Genomic DNA, 14,498 nt, shown 5'->3' with positions numbered 1-14,498 from the left:
ACAACTAACATGAAGAGCAAAAGATAAATCTAAGTTAAACAAGATGTAGGACTCCTTACTGTAGACACCAGTGAACTTAGGGGGAGATTTTTCAAGGGGAGTTAGACAACTCACTCTTACTGACTTTCAGTGGGAGCTGGGGGCCTCGTTGTCTTGGTGTCTTTGAAAATCTTCCCCTGATTAAATAATAGTGTCTATGATGGGGCTTGAGTTGGGTATTTGCTCATGCACATAGCCACATATTAGACTTAAGACTCTTTCAGGTTGGCCTAGGGAAGGACAGAATGCTCTTTGAAAGCACTGCCCTCAGTTGGAGACTGCTCATTCATTGCCTGTAGTGGGAGTTGCATGAGGGATGACAAAAGCAGCAGGTACCTTTTGGTGTGTCTGACCTGATACTGGACAATCAGGTATTACAGAGACCATTTTCTAACACATAGTGTCCTGTTTTGCTCCCCAAGGACCTAGAAACCACTGGAACATATTAATATTATTGTCCCTGCTCCCAGTCACTATCGTAGTTGCAACTAAAGGTTATCATCATGTCATGTAGACAGAGGTTGGTATCCACAGACTCCAGCAGCCACAGTTACATCTCCCAATTTTAAACAAATCAAATGTAAATGAAACACAAATCACCTACCATCAATACTCTCAAACTGTTTAATCAAACACAGAAATTTAGAGGTCTAGAAGGAAGTCAGAATAGGCAACTTGAGCCCTCTAAACAGATGAATTTGTTCTGCCTTTTTGTCAGTAGCTGCTAGCTCTGAACCTCAAGGATTTTCTGATCACGTGAGTTCTTTTTGTTCTCAAAACCTTCTGCAGTGGCTGTTCAGCTGCGATGGTGGATCCATCATCTGGAGCCTGTGTCTGCTGCTCCTGTATGTTTCATTGTCACGCATTACTTCTGCCAGCACAGGAACACTACCAGTAGCATCTTAGATGTCCTCAAGAAACAGAGAGCCAGTGGCCTCCTTCATTTTGTCTAGACACATATTCTGTTCCTCTTATTGGACGGACCTTCAGGGGTGAGTATAATGTATGAGCTGGATGTGTATGGTATAATCGTTAACTTGGTAGGTTGCAAGCCACTCTCTGGTTGAAATCTAACATTCTTTCCCACTTGCAATGGGGGTAACTGTTTGGCATTCTTACAGCATTTTTTCTTTTCTAGTTTCGTGGCTTTATGACTCTTCAGTAGCTACTTCACACTTATTTGTCTCTGACTCAATAAGCTTTTGGCATTAAGGTTTTCCCCCTCCTGTTCACAAGTCTCTGAGTCAATGATTCTAATAAACCATTGAGAAGTGTTTTGTGATATTCTCACAACAGAAACCCCTTGACTCTGCCAGCATTTGGGTTTTGTTTATAATTTTCTTTACTATTTGTACTGATTTTTCTGCTAAGCCATTTGACTAAGCAGAGTGAAGACTTGATGTGGTGTACTTGAATTGATATACTGAAGACGTTTGCTGCAATGAGGCACTCATAAATGGTAGTCCATTATCTATTATTAATTAATCTAAAATCCTGGAACACACAAGCTGTGATTTACAGTATGTTATATAGCTACTTAATGTGTTGTGCATCATTGGAGCATTGTCCTCCATTTGTATGCAATGTGTCCTCTATATTCTTAATCTTTACAATCGATCCTCACATGGAAGACTCTTCATACCTCTAAGTATTTTTGTCACACAGCTCTGTACCACACCAGTTTCTGATGTATCTTTTAAGTGAGGGTGAGTGAAACCAAATAAAATATTCCAGGTGAAGGTGTCCTCTTGGTTAATACAAGGGCTTTAGAATATTTTCTGTATTATTTTCTATGCAGTTCTTTATACTGTCTACCATTTTGTTTGCTTGTTTGTGATGGCTGCTGAACATGTTGTTGGCTTATTTGGTGGCTACTGCACATTTTGCTATTCACAGTGACACCAAGGTCATCAAACAGCATGACTGAACTTAATTTAGAATTCAGCAGTGTGAGTGGTTCAAAATACACCTTTCAATGTTTTTTTAATTTGTTTGCTTTGGAAGATCAAACTCCTAATTTCAGTTTGTGCACAATATGGGGGCAAGACTGCTAATGCAAAAAATATATCCTTCTGAAGATTGCAGTCCCTGCTAGTTTAGTCATGCATTTAAGTTGGTATTAGTCTTGAAGATGCCAACTAGACATTCCCCTGCTAACCTGGGTGACTTTTGGAAAGACCGATTCTCTTAAATTGAAATCTTGGCAACCTGTGCAGCTGTCTCCCAAATGCTGGGCCCAATTCTGTCTTCATACTGATGTCAATTTGGAGTCAATGAGATTGCTGGTGATTTACATCACTATAACTGACAGCAGACTTTGGCCTATTCCCTAAATTAGCTAAGCTTCCATCTTGACTTTGTCAAGGTAAAAAGGCACATCTAACTGAGCAAGATAATGGGTAGCCATCACATCATCCACTACCTCTCAGGCATCTATTGGGCATTGACTGCTTATCTGTTTGATCTTTAACTATTACTACTCCCATGATGAGCTGTGCCCCATGTGTCAGATATCATACATGGGGATGATAATAAAATGGACACTGTGGCAAAAAGCACTAACCATAGCATGTTATATACAGCAGGGGATTGACTGCTTACCTGGTTTGATCGTGGCATTGAAACAGAGCTGGAGGCCACTCTGTGCATCAGTGGACTGAGGAGGTAGTGTTAGCAACCAGGTTTAACATAGCATTCAGGTTTCAGGCTGAATAAGGGTTTCAACAATGCAGAAATCTCACATGTCCTTGTGAGGTTTTGGGACAATTTTGCAAAAATCTCACAAGGTCAGCTGACCTCAGGAGACTGCAGTTATCTTGAGTGGATTAAATGTAATTAAAGCAGTGATAATCACAAGATTTTTGTCTGTCTTTGTTGGTTCACAATCTTGTGAGGCAGATATTCTTGTGAGATTTTATATGCCACTAAATCGGAACTAGAAATTAATGTGCTGGCAGTTTTGGGTCCACCAGGGAACCAAAATCACCAGGGGTGTCTGGAGCTGGAGATGCAAATCTAAACCACTCAGCAAAATTGTGAACTGATTCAGATTTGACAGTCAAGTTTAGGCCTGTCTACAGTAATTTGATCATTAGTAGATTTCCATTTCTTTCTTTGGTTATGCACTTTTAATTCAGTTGACTGACAATAAAGGGAGTTATGCAGGATTATCTGAGGGCCGAATTGAGCACTGTGTGAACAAATTAGATAGTTGGAGAGGAGTTTCTAAAGATCACATCATGTTATTCTGAAGATGTCCTTGGCTGCTTTGGAATGCTTAAATAGCAGCAGTAGCCAGGAATGTTTTTATCATCTGTATTTGCCCAAGAGGTTGCAATCTTTCCTTTCACATATAGACCTTGCCGTAGTTTTCTATTCCTTTGTTGCCTTCAGATTAGATTAGTGCAATGCACTGTACATTGTCTTGCACTTCAAGATCACTTGGAAATTTCAGCTGGTGTGGAATGTGGCTGCTCACTTGTTTAAAGATGTTGATTTTATCCTATAAAGCTCTAAATGATTTGAGTCCGGATTGATTCTGAAAGCACCTTTCTCCCACACTACAGCAGGTGGGATAACCCAAGAGGCTTGGACTAACAGCCCCCTGGTTTAAACAAGAGGGAGCTAGAGACGGAGTCTTTAGCCAGGGGTTCTTGACTTCGGCACTTGGTTTCCCTGTTGATCCACCAGCATCTATTGATTGGGTCATACCACATTTATTGGGTCACACCACAAAGTTTTTATGTTCTCCCAGGTTTTCCTAAGGAAATGATTGAATGAGGGAGAGGGGGTGATGTGAGGATTTAGCATGGATTTTAGTTTTAAATGTTGACCCAATTGTACAGTGTATAGATTTTAATTAATTGTCTATGTATATCTCACACTTTAATCAGATTCAGTGAATAAAGACTGTGTTTGAGATTTGGTGGCCCCACAACTTTGGGTTTCTCTCTCAGCTGTTGCAGGCCTAGCACTGGGATTTTGCAACTCAATCTTACCTACATGTGTTATGTAGACTTAGTTATATGTGTCAGTTAAGGTGATGGAATTGCATTACATAGCATTGTGAGTTTCTGTTATGTAAGAGAGATGCTAAGAGAAGATACCCATTCTCATGCTGAGAAGTAGCTTAGATTCAGAATAGCCTCACCAATTTCAATGGGACTACTCATGGAATAAAGTACTACTCAGCAGGAGCTAGAGTATGAAAATCTGGACCTAATATTTTAATAGGCTCTATGTGTAGGTTCATTGGGATGGATGCCATACAGGTAAGTGTGACAATTACAACATTTTGCATTGCAGTATAAAAATAGAATACTAATGCATTATTCCTTTTTGGTTATTTTAGTTGTAAATCCATGTTTGGCATCAGCTTTGCATTCTAAGTGTATTCAGATTCAGGCATTTGGATATAACGTGGTAAAGCAGTGCTCCGGGGGGGGGGGGGGGGGGGGGCTGGGCCCACCAGTGGATCAAAGCAAGTTCGATATAACACGGTTTCACCTATAACGCGGTAAGATTTTTTGGCTCCCAAGGACAGCGTTATATCGAGGTAGAGGTGTACAACATTCCTGTTACTACACCCCAGAATAATACTAGCTGCCTCCGCAACTACATCATATTGTTGACTGATATTTAATTTGTGATCCACTATAACTCTCAGATCCTTTTCAGCAGTACTGCCACCTAGTCAGTTATTCCCCATTTTGTACTTGAGCATCCGGTTTTTCCTTCTTAAGTGAAGTACTTCGCCCTTGTCTTTATTGAATTTCATCTTGTTGATTTCAGATCTATTCTCCAATTTGTCAAGGTCATTTGGAATTCTAATCCTGCCCTCCAAAGTACTTGCAACTGCTCCCCGCTTGGTGTCATCTGCAAATTTTATAAGCATACTCTCCACTCCATCATCCAAATAATTAATGAAAATGTTTAATAGTACCAGATCCAGGACTGACCCCTGCAGGATCCCACTAGATACATCCTCCTAGTTTGACAGCAAACCACTGATAACTACTCTTTCAGGTCCATCTGTCAACCAGTTGTGCACCCACCTTATAGAAATTTCATCTAGACCACATATCCCTAGTTTGCTTATGAGAATGTGTAAAAAGCCTTACTGAAGTCAAGATATATCATATCTATTATTCCCCTCTCCCCCTTCCACTAGGCCAGTAACCCAGTCCAAGAAGAAAATTAAGTTGGTTTTGCATGCTTTTTTTCTTGACAAACCCATGCTGGCTATTCTTTATAATCCTATTATTCTCTAGGTGCTTACAAATTGATTGTTTAATTTGTTTCAGTACCTTTCCAGGTATCGAAGTTAGGCTGACGGGTCTATAATGCCCTGCATCGTCTTTGTTCCCCTTTTTACAGATAGGTACTATGTTTGCCCTTCTCCAGTTGTCTGGGACCTTACCTGTCCTCCATGAATTCTCAGATATAATCACTAATAGTTCCAAAATTGCTTCAGCTAGTTCTTAAATACCTAGAATAATGTGACAATAACATATTTCATTACTCATTGAAACAGCTGCATCACTCACGCACATGGTGTCTATATGTTCAGTTTGTAACTTGGAATATAATTTATAGATAATATCATTCCCGATTCATTTATCTAAGGAAAAAACCTCTCAGAACTCACATCAGTGAACAGAAAGCAGAAAGCAAACTTGTTTCCTTATAGCTATTTATTTCACATCCCATCAACATAATGTATCCACATTGAAGTTTATAGGCCTTGACAGAGTAGCACCTCGGGGGAGAGAGAGGATGACAGATAAAATTTACTTTTACAAAGTCAATCCTTTTGGATCTGTTTTTGGACAGCTTGACACCAAAGGCTATAAACCCAGACAGGAATCTGAAACCTTTTCTGCAGTGACCTTGTTTTAGAAAACAGTATTCTTATCTCTCGGCGCTATTCTCTGTGCAGTCACTTCTCACTGTATGTTCCTCATACATACGCTGGGAAACTCCTTCAGCTGGCAGCAGAAAGATTCTATTGAAATCACTTGATTTCTTGTTTCTTTTTCTTCTTTACCACCACAGTTGTGCCTGGAGGCCTTATCCAGGTGGGGGCCTCATTGTGCTAGGCACTGCACTAGCAGATACTAAAGGAGAGTGGTTTTCTTTCGTTGCCTTTGAAATTATACTCTTGCTCTCAAACCCTGACATCCTTATTCAGACAGGCTCCCACTGAAATCAGATATTTCACATTTCATTGAAGTCAGTGGAAGTTTACCCAAGTAAGGGCTGCCTGGCCTCTGATAGGCAAGAAGGATATGTCTTTACTGCAGAGCTAACTCATGTGAGCAGCCGCACTGCAAAGTTGTATCCAAGTTGCTGTGTCCTCACTGGTGCTGCACTCACGTGTGTGTGTTTCTAGGACTTCAGGGCACACATCCCATTGATCTTGTGCCTGCAGTAAGATGAGGCACTTTGATTCTTTCCCAGTGAATTGTAGGAGAACTCTCAGTCCTTTTGGGCCCACGATTGGAAGGTATTGGAGGACTATCAGCACTAAAGTGCTTTAGTCTGCATCCTCACTGCAGAATGGGCACGTTCCAGCCCAAGTGAAAGCCTCACTTGGATGTTAGCCTATACCCCAGGATGGACCAGCTAGCCCTGGTTAAAAGCACCGCAGACTTCGCTCAGAGGTTGTATATGTGGATGGGAGGGGGGATGGAGCAACACCCAAGTAAGAGCCAGGGTTAACTCTGCAGTGAAATTCTTCCTACTGCCTGGCATTTGTTAGAGGTGGCCTCTCCTTCCTAGAGTCCCCCATTATTTAAATGTGTAATGTAAAGTTGTGCCCATTATGCTCAGCAATCTAAAAGCAGCCAGAGACTGATTCATAATCCCTTTTTGTGGTGGGGAGCTCACATACAATACAATTGATGTCACAGCTTTGAACTACATGGCTATCGTTAGCAATATCCTGAGAGATGTCAAATGTATTGTAAAAATTGTTTTCACACACATTTGACTATTTATAAATAGTGCCAACTATTCCTCTTCCTGTGACTGTTCAAGCTACTGGGCCGAGCAAGCAGTTATTTTTGGAAATGACTTATTGACTGGACTTTCACCTGATCCAAACATACATATTTTTTTCCACAAAAACTATTTTAACAACCATGTAAACCCGCTTTAAAAACACTTTCCTCTTGAACTAGGCGACCTTATATCAGTCAGGATAGTCGAAGGACTGCTCACATAAATCTCTGTGCATTTGATCTGCTTGGGTTTCCAAGTGTCCTTGCTAAGATCAGCTGGGCTTGCAGGATCCTGAAGTCAATCTTGTCTCTTTTTCAGCTTACGTTCCCTTTTTAACAATGACCTAGAACAATGTCCCACCATGCAGCATACTTTAAATGGAAAAAAAACACCATCCTTTGGTGAATACAAACTGTATGACCATTAGTCTGATGATACACAAAATTGCAGTTACTATGAAATAATATGCATTAATAAAGTGATAGATAAATAGTAACTGTATTGGAAACACAGGTTCTTGTGTTAACTCCACCATATTTTGTCCAGATATCAGTGTACTTGTAACACCAGTGCTTTGGGGCCAGAGCCAAAGTTCATTGAAGTCAATTGGAGCCCTTCAATTGATTTGGATGAGGCCATGTATTAAAGTTGTGATCACAGACCTTCTGTGGGTCTTGGAATAATGAGGCAGACCTGAGTAGGTCCATGAATCCCAGTTTGATCTCAGATATGGCCATATAGAATGTATAACATAATCAGATGCATCTTTTGCAAGATGGTTTCCCACATAGCTGAAATAGGAAACAGACCTTTTGCCTTTTGTTGCAGCTAGTCATGTCAATATGATACATTACTCTTTTTATCAGTGAAGATGTGGATGAATATGCCGTCCATGCATTTCCTATAGGAACTTCAGCATCATCTTTCTGATAATAAGAAAAAGTAGTTTGTGGCAAACATTTTAAGGGGAGTATTAGTTTTTCTTCTGAATAAATTCTTGGTTTATTAAATTAGCAGACTAAAGCAGTTTAGGCTAAATGTTAGAAGACACATTAGCAACATTCTTTTCTGCTGGCATGGATGACTGAAATCAGAAATATTTATTGGGAGTACTGTGAGCACACCCAATGGATATAAAAGTGGGGAAAGACATTTCTGGTCTTTAAATGTTTTGGTGCAATTTTGCTATATTTAAATGATGATGCATAAATAGCATATTTATCTTAATCATAGCATTACTCGCACTTTGTCAAAACAAATATTTCAGAGACAGAGTCTGAGCTCAGTTACGCTTATGTAACCCCATTTAAGTCAGTGGAGTCTCTCTGTATTTACACTATTGTAACCAAGAACAGAATCTGTGGTTCAGCCTAATCATTCTTTTGCATGAAATAGTGTTAAAGAAAGAGAGAGAAAGAAAAAGAGGTGGGTTTTTTGTTCTATGTTTATGTAGCAAAAGCAGTAGTAGTATGACATCCAGTATTCATGTTTAGGCAGCCTTTATATAAAATTATATAAAAAATTATTCTGTGAAATTAATTCTAATAAGGTGAACAGTGTTCCTTAGAGAAAGGATTGTCATGCCCCGCTTCTCTTTGACAGCACTGTTCCTGTTGCAGAATATGGCCTTTTTGTTTATTATTTGCAACCATTCACGTTAAATTCTTAAATTCACAGGAACAGACTGGCTTTCTGGTTGGTGTGAGGTCTTTCAATTTAGTTCTAGACAGCTGTATCTAGGGATCTCTGAAAACTGGCATTGATCTGTTATTTCAGAATGGCAGACCATTGGAGTTAGTGATGGAGTGATCTGGTCTTCTGTCTCTGATGAAATGCCAATTCCATGAAAAGATTGTGCTCAAGGGAGAAGAAAGCTACCAGATGGTCTCAAGGGCTGGCATCTAAAGTATGAGAAATTTAGATATTAAACAAAGTTGCAATGTTTATTTTGGTCTTCTTGAAATTGGAGTCAGTGTGGGGGAAGGGAAATGTGTGGTCATCGAAAATGAAGACAAAGCCACATGTTAAGAACTTTAGAAACCCTGGTAACAATCATCAATAACTATTCATTTCGGTACTTTGGAATAGCATTGAGCAAATTATTTGTAATTATTAATTTACAGATGATTTTAGCCCTTTATCTGTTAGCAAATTGTCCTTCACTTTGATTTTTACAAATCTATTCATTTTTCGAAATTGTTTGAATACATTGTGTGAACATATTTCAGTCCCACATATTCACTTCTGCTATTAGAGTAGTTTCTATTTTGTTTTTCCTGATTCATGGTGCGTGATAGGTCACTACTCACATGGCAGTATTTCCACTCCCTGACTGGATAAATGACACTTTTTATAAGAATACAATTGTCTCAAACCTTTGTGTGAATAACATTCCACAAACAGCTTACACTTTGGCTTTCTAAAAACATTCTTACAAACAACAAATCACTGGCATGAATGTTCATAGAAAATAAATCTAAAACGATGCAAAGCCTGTTGACACCAACTCATAGTCTGTAGCCTAATTAATGTTCGCAAATACTTCTTTGCAATATTTGTCCAGCTCTGTTTCTGACCTGAGAACTGGCTTTTGGTTGATTAGTCTCTGTCTCCATCTATAAACTACAAGAATTCCCAGAGTCTATTGCCAAAAGTCTATTGGAGGTCAGTAGACTTCATCATAAATTCCTTCTCCTTATTCAGTGCTCTTTTCCATGAGCACTATCAGACTTTGGATCTTATTGATGTATTTTCTTTCCACATGAAAGAGTATTATTCTCCATCTTTTAAGTCAGACACTTGGGGAATTCAGTGATTCAGAATTAAAATGGGGGAGGTGTATCCTTCAGTGTAGTTTGGAGTGTTGCTCATCACCAGTTAATATAGGGCTTGTCTAAGCACTAAAGAGGTAAACAAAACCAACATAAGAGAGAATTATATTGCATTGGTTTAACTAAAGTCCTGCTAGCATGTTACTGGTGTAGTCCATAGAATTACTCTGGATTTTCACCAGTGTAAATGAGAGCACCACTTGGTCCAATAGCTCTTCTCTTTCCCTCAGAGGTAATCATAGAACTGTAGGGCTGGAAGGCACCTCAAGAGATCATCAAGTCTAGCATCCTGTGCTGAGGCAGGACCAAGTAAACTTAGACCATCTCCTGCAGGTATTTTGTCTATCCTCTACTTATAAACCTCCAATGATGGGAATTCTCCCTTGGAAGCCTATTTCAGAGCTTAACTCTTCTTATAGTTTGAAAGTTTTTCCTAATATCTAACCGAAATCTCCCTTGCAGCAGATTAAGCCCATTACCTCTTGTCCTACCTCCAGTAGATATGAAGAACAATTGATCACAGTTCTCTTTATCTTATTACTCCTGGGGGGAATTCTGTGCCACTGCATGTGCACATAATTAATGAGCTGTGCATATTTTTATTTTTTTGCGCAGAAAAAAGCTTCTGCTGAAAAGTTGCTGCAGTTCTGTCTTTTGCCCACCAGAGGGGGCTGTGGCAATAGAACACAGCAGCAGCTCACAGCCAGCTAGGGAAGAGAAAAAGCCTTCTTCACAGTGGGCCCAGGGCCGGTGCAAGGATGTTTCTCGCCCTAGGCAAAACTTCCACCTTGCGCCCTCCCCCGTCCCTGAGCCCCCGCCCTAAGGCAGCTCCCCCTATGGCAGCTCCCCACCCTGAGGCACCCCCCCAACCCAGCCCACCCCTGCCTCCCCTCCTCCCTGAGCACGCCATGGCTGCTTCACTTCTCCTGCCTCCCAGGCTTGCAGTGCCAATCAGCTTAGGTGCCGCAAGCCTGGGAGATGGGAGAAGTGAAGCAGCCATGACGTGCTCAGGGAGGAGGCAGGACAGGGGTGAGCTGGGGCAGGGAGTTCCCCTGCGTGCCGCCTCCCCCCCCCTTACTTGCTGCAGGCAGCCCTCCCCGTGCTTCCCTGCCCCAGCTCCCTCTGCCCAAATGCCGGTGGCGACCGGGGCGGCTGAAGATCCAGCCACCATGGTCGCTGCGGAAGAAAATGCCACCCCCCAAATCCTAGTACACTAGGTCGCCTAAATGGTTGCACCGGCCCTGAGTGGGCCATGTCAACAGACAGGGAGTATGGGGAGACAGACAGCTCATAAGGGCTAGTGGGGGAGGACAGACTGGGGCAGGGGGTGGAGGGAGTTGCAGGGCCACATGGTGATAGGGGTGGGGTGCAGAGCTACATAGGGATGGGAGGAGTGGGTGTCGAGTGAGGGTGGAGGGACACATGCCTGACTGAATGGGAGAGGCTACGGGTCAGCCAGGGTTTGCATGGAGGAAGCTCCCTAACTGTCCCTTCCCACCCCACAAAAAACCGGTTCCATACTTTTTTCCCACCCACACCCAACAGTCCTCCAAGTTCAGACCCAGGCTCCTTCCCAGCAATTATTTCCCTCTCCCTTAGCTCCTCCATTACCCCTGACTCCCCCAGCCTTTACACTGCTTCTAGGGTGTGTGTGCAGGAAATATGGTTCTGTACTGTAGTTTAAATGAATTATTACTCAGAGTTCTGTATTAATACTGTATGCCTAGGAAGGAATCTCTTTGTCAAAAAACATTTTCTAAATCTTTTTTGTTGTCTGTATTGTTACAGACATACTTGCTGACAGGTATTTTGAAATAAATGACCCAAGATAATTGAAACTGGTGTGATTAAATTGTGTTATTTTGACAAATAAAATATGCAGAATTTGAAAATATTGAGCATAGAATTTTTAATTTTTTGATGCACGGGTAATCTTATTTATCCCATGAAACTCCTTGCACAGAGAAACCCAAATTTATAGCTCATCCTTATGAGAAAAGCTATACCTTTTTCTTAGCCCAATGGATGGTGAAATACAATTCAAACCAGAAATAAACATAGAATTCTGTTTGAGAATAAAGGCCTGATTCACCACTGCACTGCTCCATATTTTTTTTTTTTTTTTGCTAGGGGGACTCCATTCCACCATCTTAAAACCAGAGTAACAATGGTGATTCACACCCAAAATGTTTAATTACAAGTGTCATTTCTAAGTTTAGCACTTGGGGCAACCACCTTGCTAAAAAAATAATATCCCTGCTTAGAATGACTGTATAGAAACCCTGTATCAGCGCTTCTAAAGTAGTTACAAATATGTGTTATTACTAATTTAACTACAGTGAAAACTATACAAAGGACCACCCTTATTAAGCATCATCAAATACACGCCTACCTTTAGAAGACCACCTTCATTAATTAACCGATTTGGTCAAGCTTTGGTCAGAGATGCAAGATTCACTGTATGCTGTAAATACCTTGTTTTAAAATTAATCATTTTGTTTCACTTATTTGTCCAATACCACCATTGAATGTCACTTGCTTCTTTTTCAGTTGACTTTTGAGCTTATTTTATTCCTCCACACAAAATGTGTATCTCACTGTGATATCTATCTTGCCTCCTACTCATTCAGTGATATGGGCGCCAAGAGGCAGAGACAGGGAAGGTGAAATCTAATGACCTTTGAAATGCACACTATAAGGCTATGATATACTATTCTCTTTTATCCTCTATTAATCTTGAGACTCTGGTGGGATGCATTCTTCTATTGTTTTTGCATATTCTAAACACATCTTCTCAGATGATCTGAAAAAATGTAACCAGACACGTGCCTTTGGAAAACAGTTCTTGGGAATTAAATCTGGGACAATATTTTTCTCTGAGATTATTCAGTTTGTGGAAATTTTATATCCTCCAAATTGAAGATTTTCCAGTTGTATTTTTTTTTTTTTGAGCATCATGTGAATCATGTGCTGATTAACTTGCAGCATTGCTGCTTTTTGTTCTGGTATTTAACTGAACCACGGAAAACATGCTTAGATAGAGCACATGCTGGTGCTTTATGTATTTCTGTGATGACAACTGTGAGCCTAAATGTTTGGTGATGTTGCTCAGTTTCTGAATCCTCTCCCCTAACACCACCCAGTGTTACCTTTCTAAAGTCACTCCTTGCTGGGGATATTTTTAAAGGACCAGATTCTGCTGCTCTTACTTACATCGGTTAATACTTTACAACTTGAGTAGTCTTATTCAAATCAGTGAGACTATTTGCAGATGAAAATACAGCACAATGCCCCCTATTCAGCACAGCACTTAAGCACAAGCTTGAGAGTTTTCCTGAATTGAGGCCATACTGAGTAAGGGTGCCAGAATCTGGTCCTATCTGTCTAGTGGCCTAATTTTCAAAGGTGTTGAGCACTCATAACTCCTGAGGAGTTCAACGGGAGCTGCAGAGATTAGCCCTTCTATAATCAGCCTACAAATTCTTGTGTATCTTACATATCCTGTAAACAAAACTATGTTTCTCTATTGTGCCCTACACGCATGCAGCTTTGTTTCGGTTAGGAGCTACAATAAGAAATGGGCTATAAATGAAGTCATTGCAGAGGCAAAATTAAGTTGACCTTTTAAAGATAATATGAAATGTCTGTTGAATTTTTCACTATATATATACACAATAGGGTGTGTATGCTCATAGAATAATGTGCTCACAGTAACTTATATAATGTATGTAAACTGCACCCTTATCACCAATTCTTTTATTTCTTTCAGTAATGTTAGTGGTGGCAAAAGGTACTGGATTTGATTGACAGCCACCGAACAGGTACAGCATGATTGTAAGCTCTTTGGGACAGGGACCATCTTTTTGTTCTCTGTTTGTACAGCACCTAGCGCAATGAGTCCATGACTAGGGCTTCTGGGTGCTCCACAGTACAAGTAATACATAATAATAACTCAACATTGGAAAAACTACAGGTTGGCAAAGTTGCAGTGTGTTCATTTTTCCTTTGGCCACTGCAACTTTTTCAAAGTTGGAGCCATTTTGAAAAGTTACAGAGTGGAAAAAAGGAAAATAAAAAGTGAAAAAGCAATGGAAGTTAGTCACCTTGTTACCATTTGTGCCTTTGAAAATATTTCCCTAAAAATGAATAAACCTTTTGACACAAGGTCTGTGCCGTTGAAGTCTGTATCATATGAGCACTGGAAACACTCTCGTAATATCTTCAACATAGTAGATTTGCCCTAAAGCCTATTCTGTTAATCTGTGCAGGGGTAAAGTGAATCTGTGCGGAGAATAAAGAATTGTACATCTTTCATACACACACTCTGATACCACAGGGATAGGTAATGTTATAAAACGGACAGATGGATACTGGAGAAAGGGGATTGGAGGAACATCCTCCTTTTGGAGAAACCACTCATCCACCTCAATGTGCCCACTTAGTCTTTTCATCCCAGACTTTCTTACCTTTTGCAAAGGACCAAGTAGCAATACAAAGAAATGGTTTTAGGAATGGAGAAGATTCTCCAGTGCCTACTTGTTCTTGGGGGGAGAGATAGAAGGAGGAGGAAGAGATTAGTACGTGAACCAAGAGGAACTGAGAGAATTTTAAAAGTTTTGAGATCTG

The sequence above is a fragment of the Mauremys reevesii genome, linkage group 7, assembly GCF_016161935.1.
Source record: "Mauremys reevesii isolate NIE-2019 linkage group 7, ASM1616193v1, whole genome shotgun sequence".
Taxonomy (NCBI): Eukaryota; Metazoa; Chordata; order Testudines; family Geoemydidae; genus Mauremys; species Mauremys reevesii.
This window is presented reverse-complemented; position numbering follows the sequence as displayed.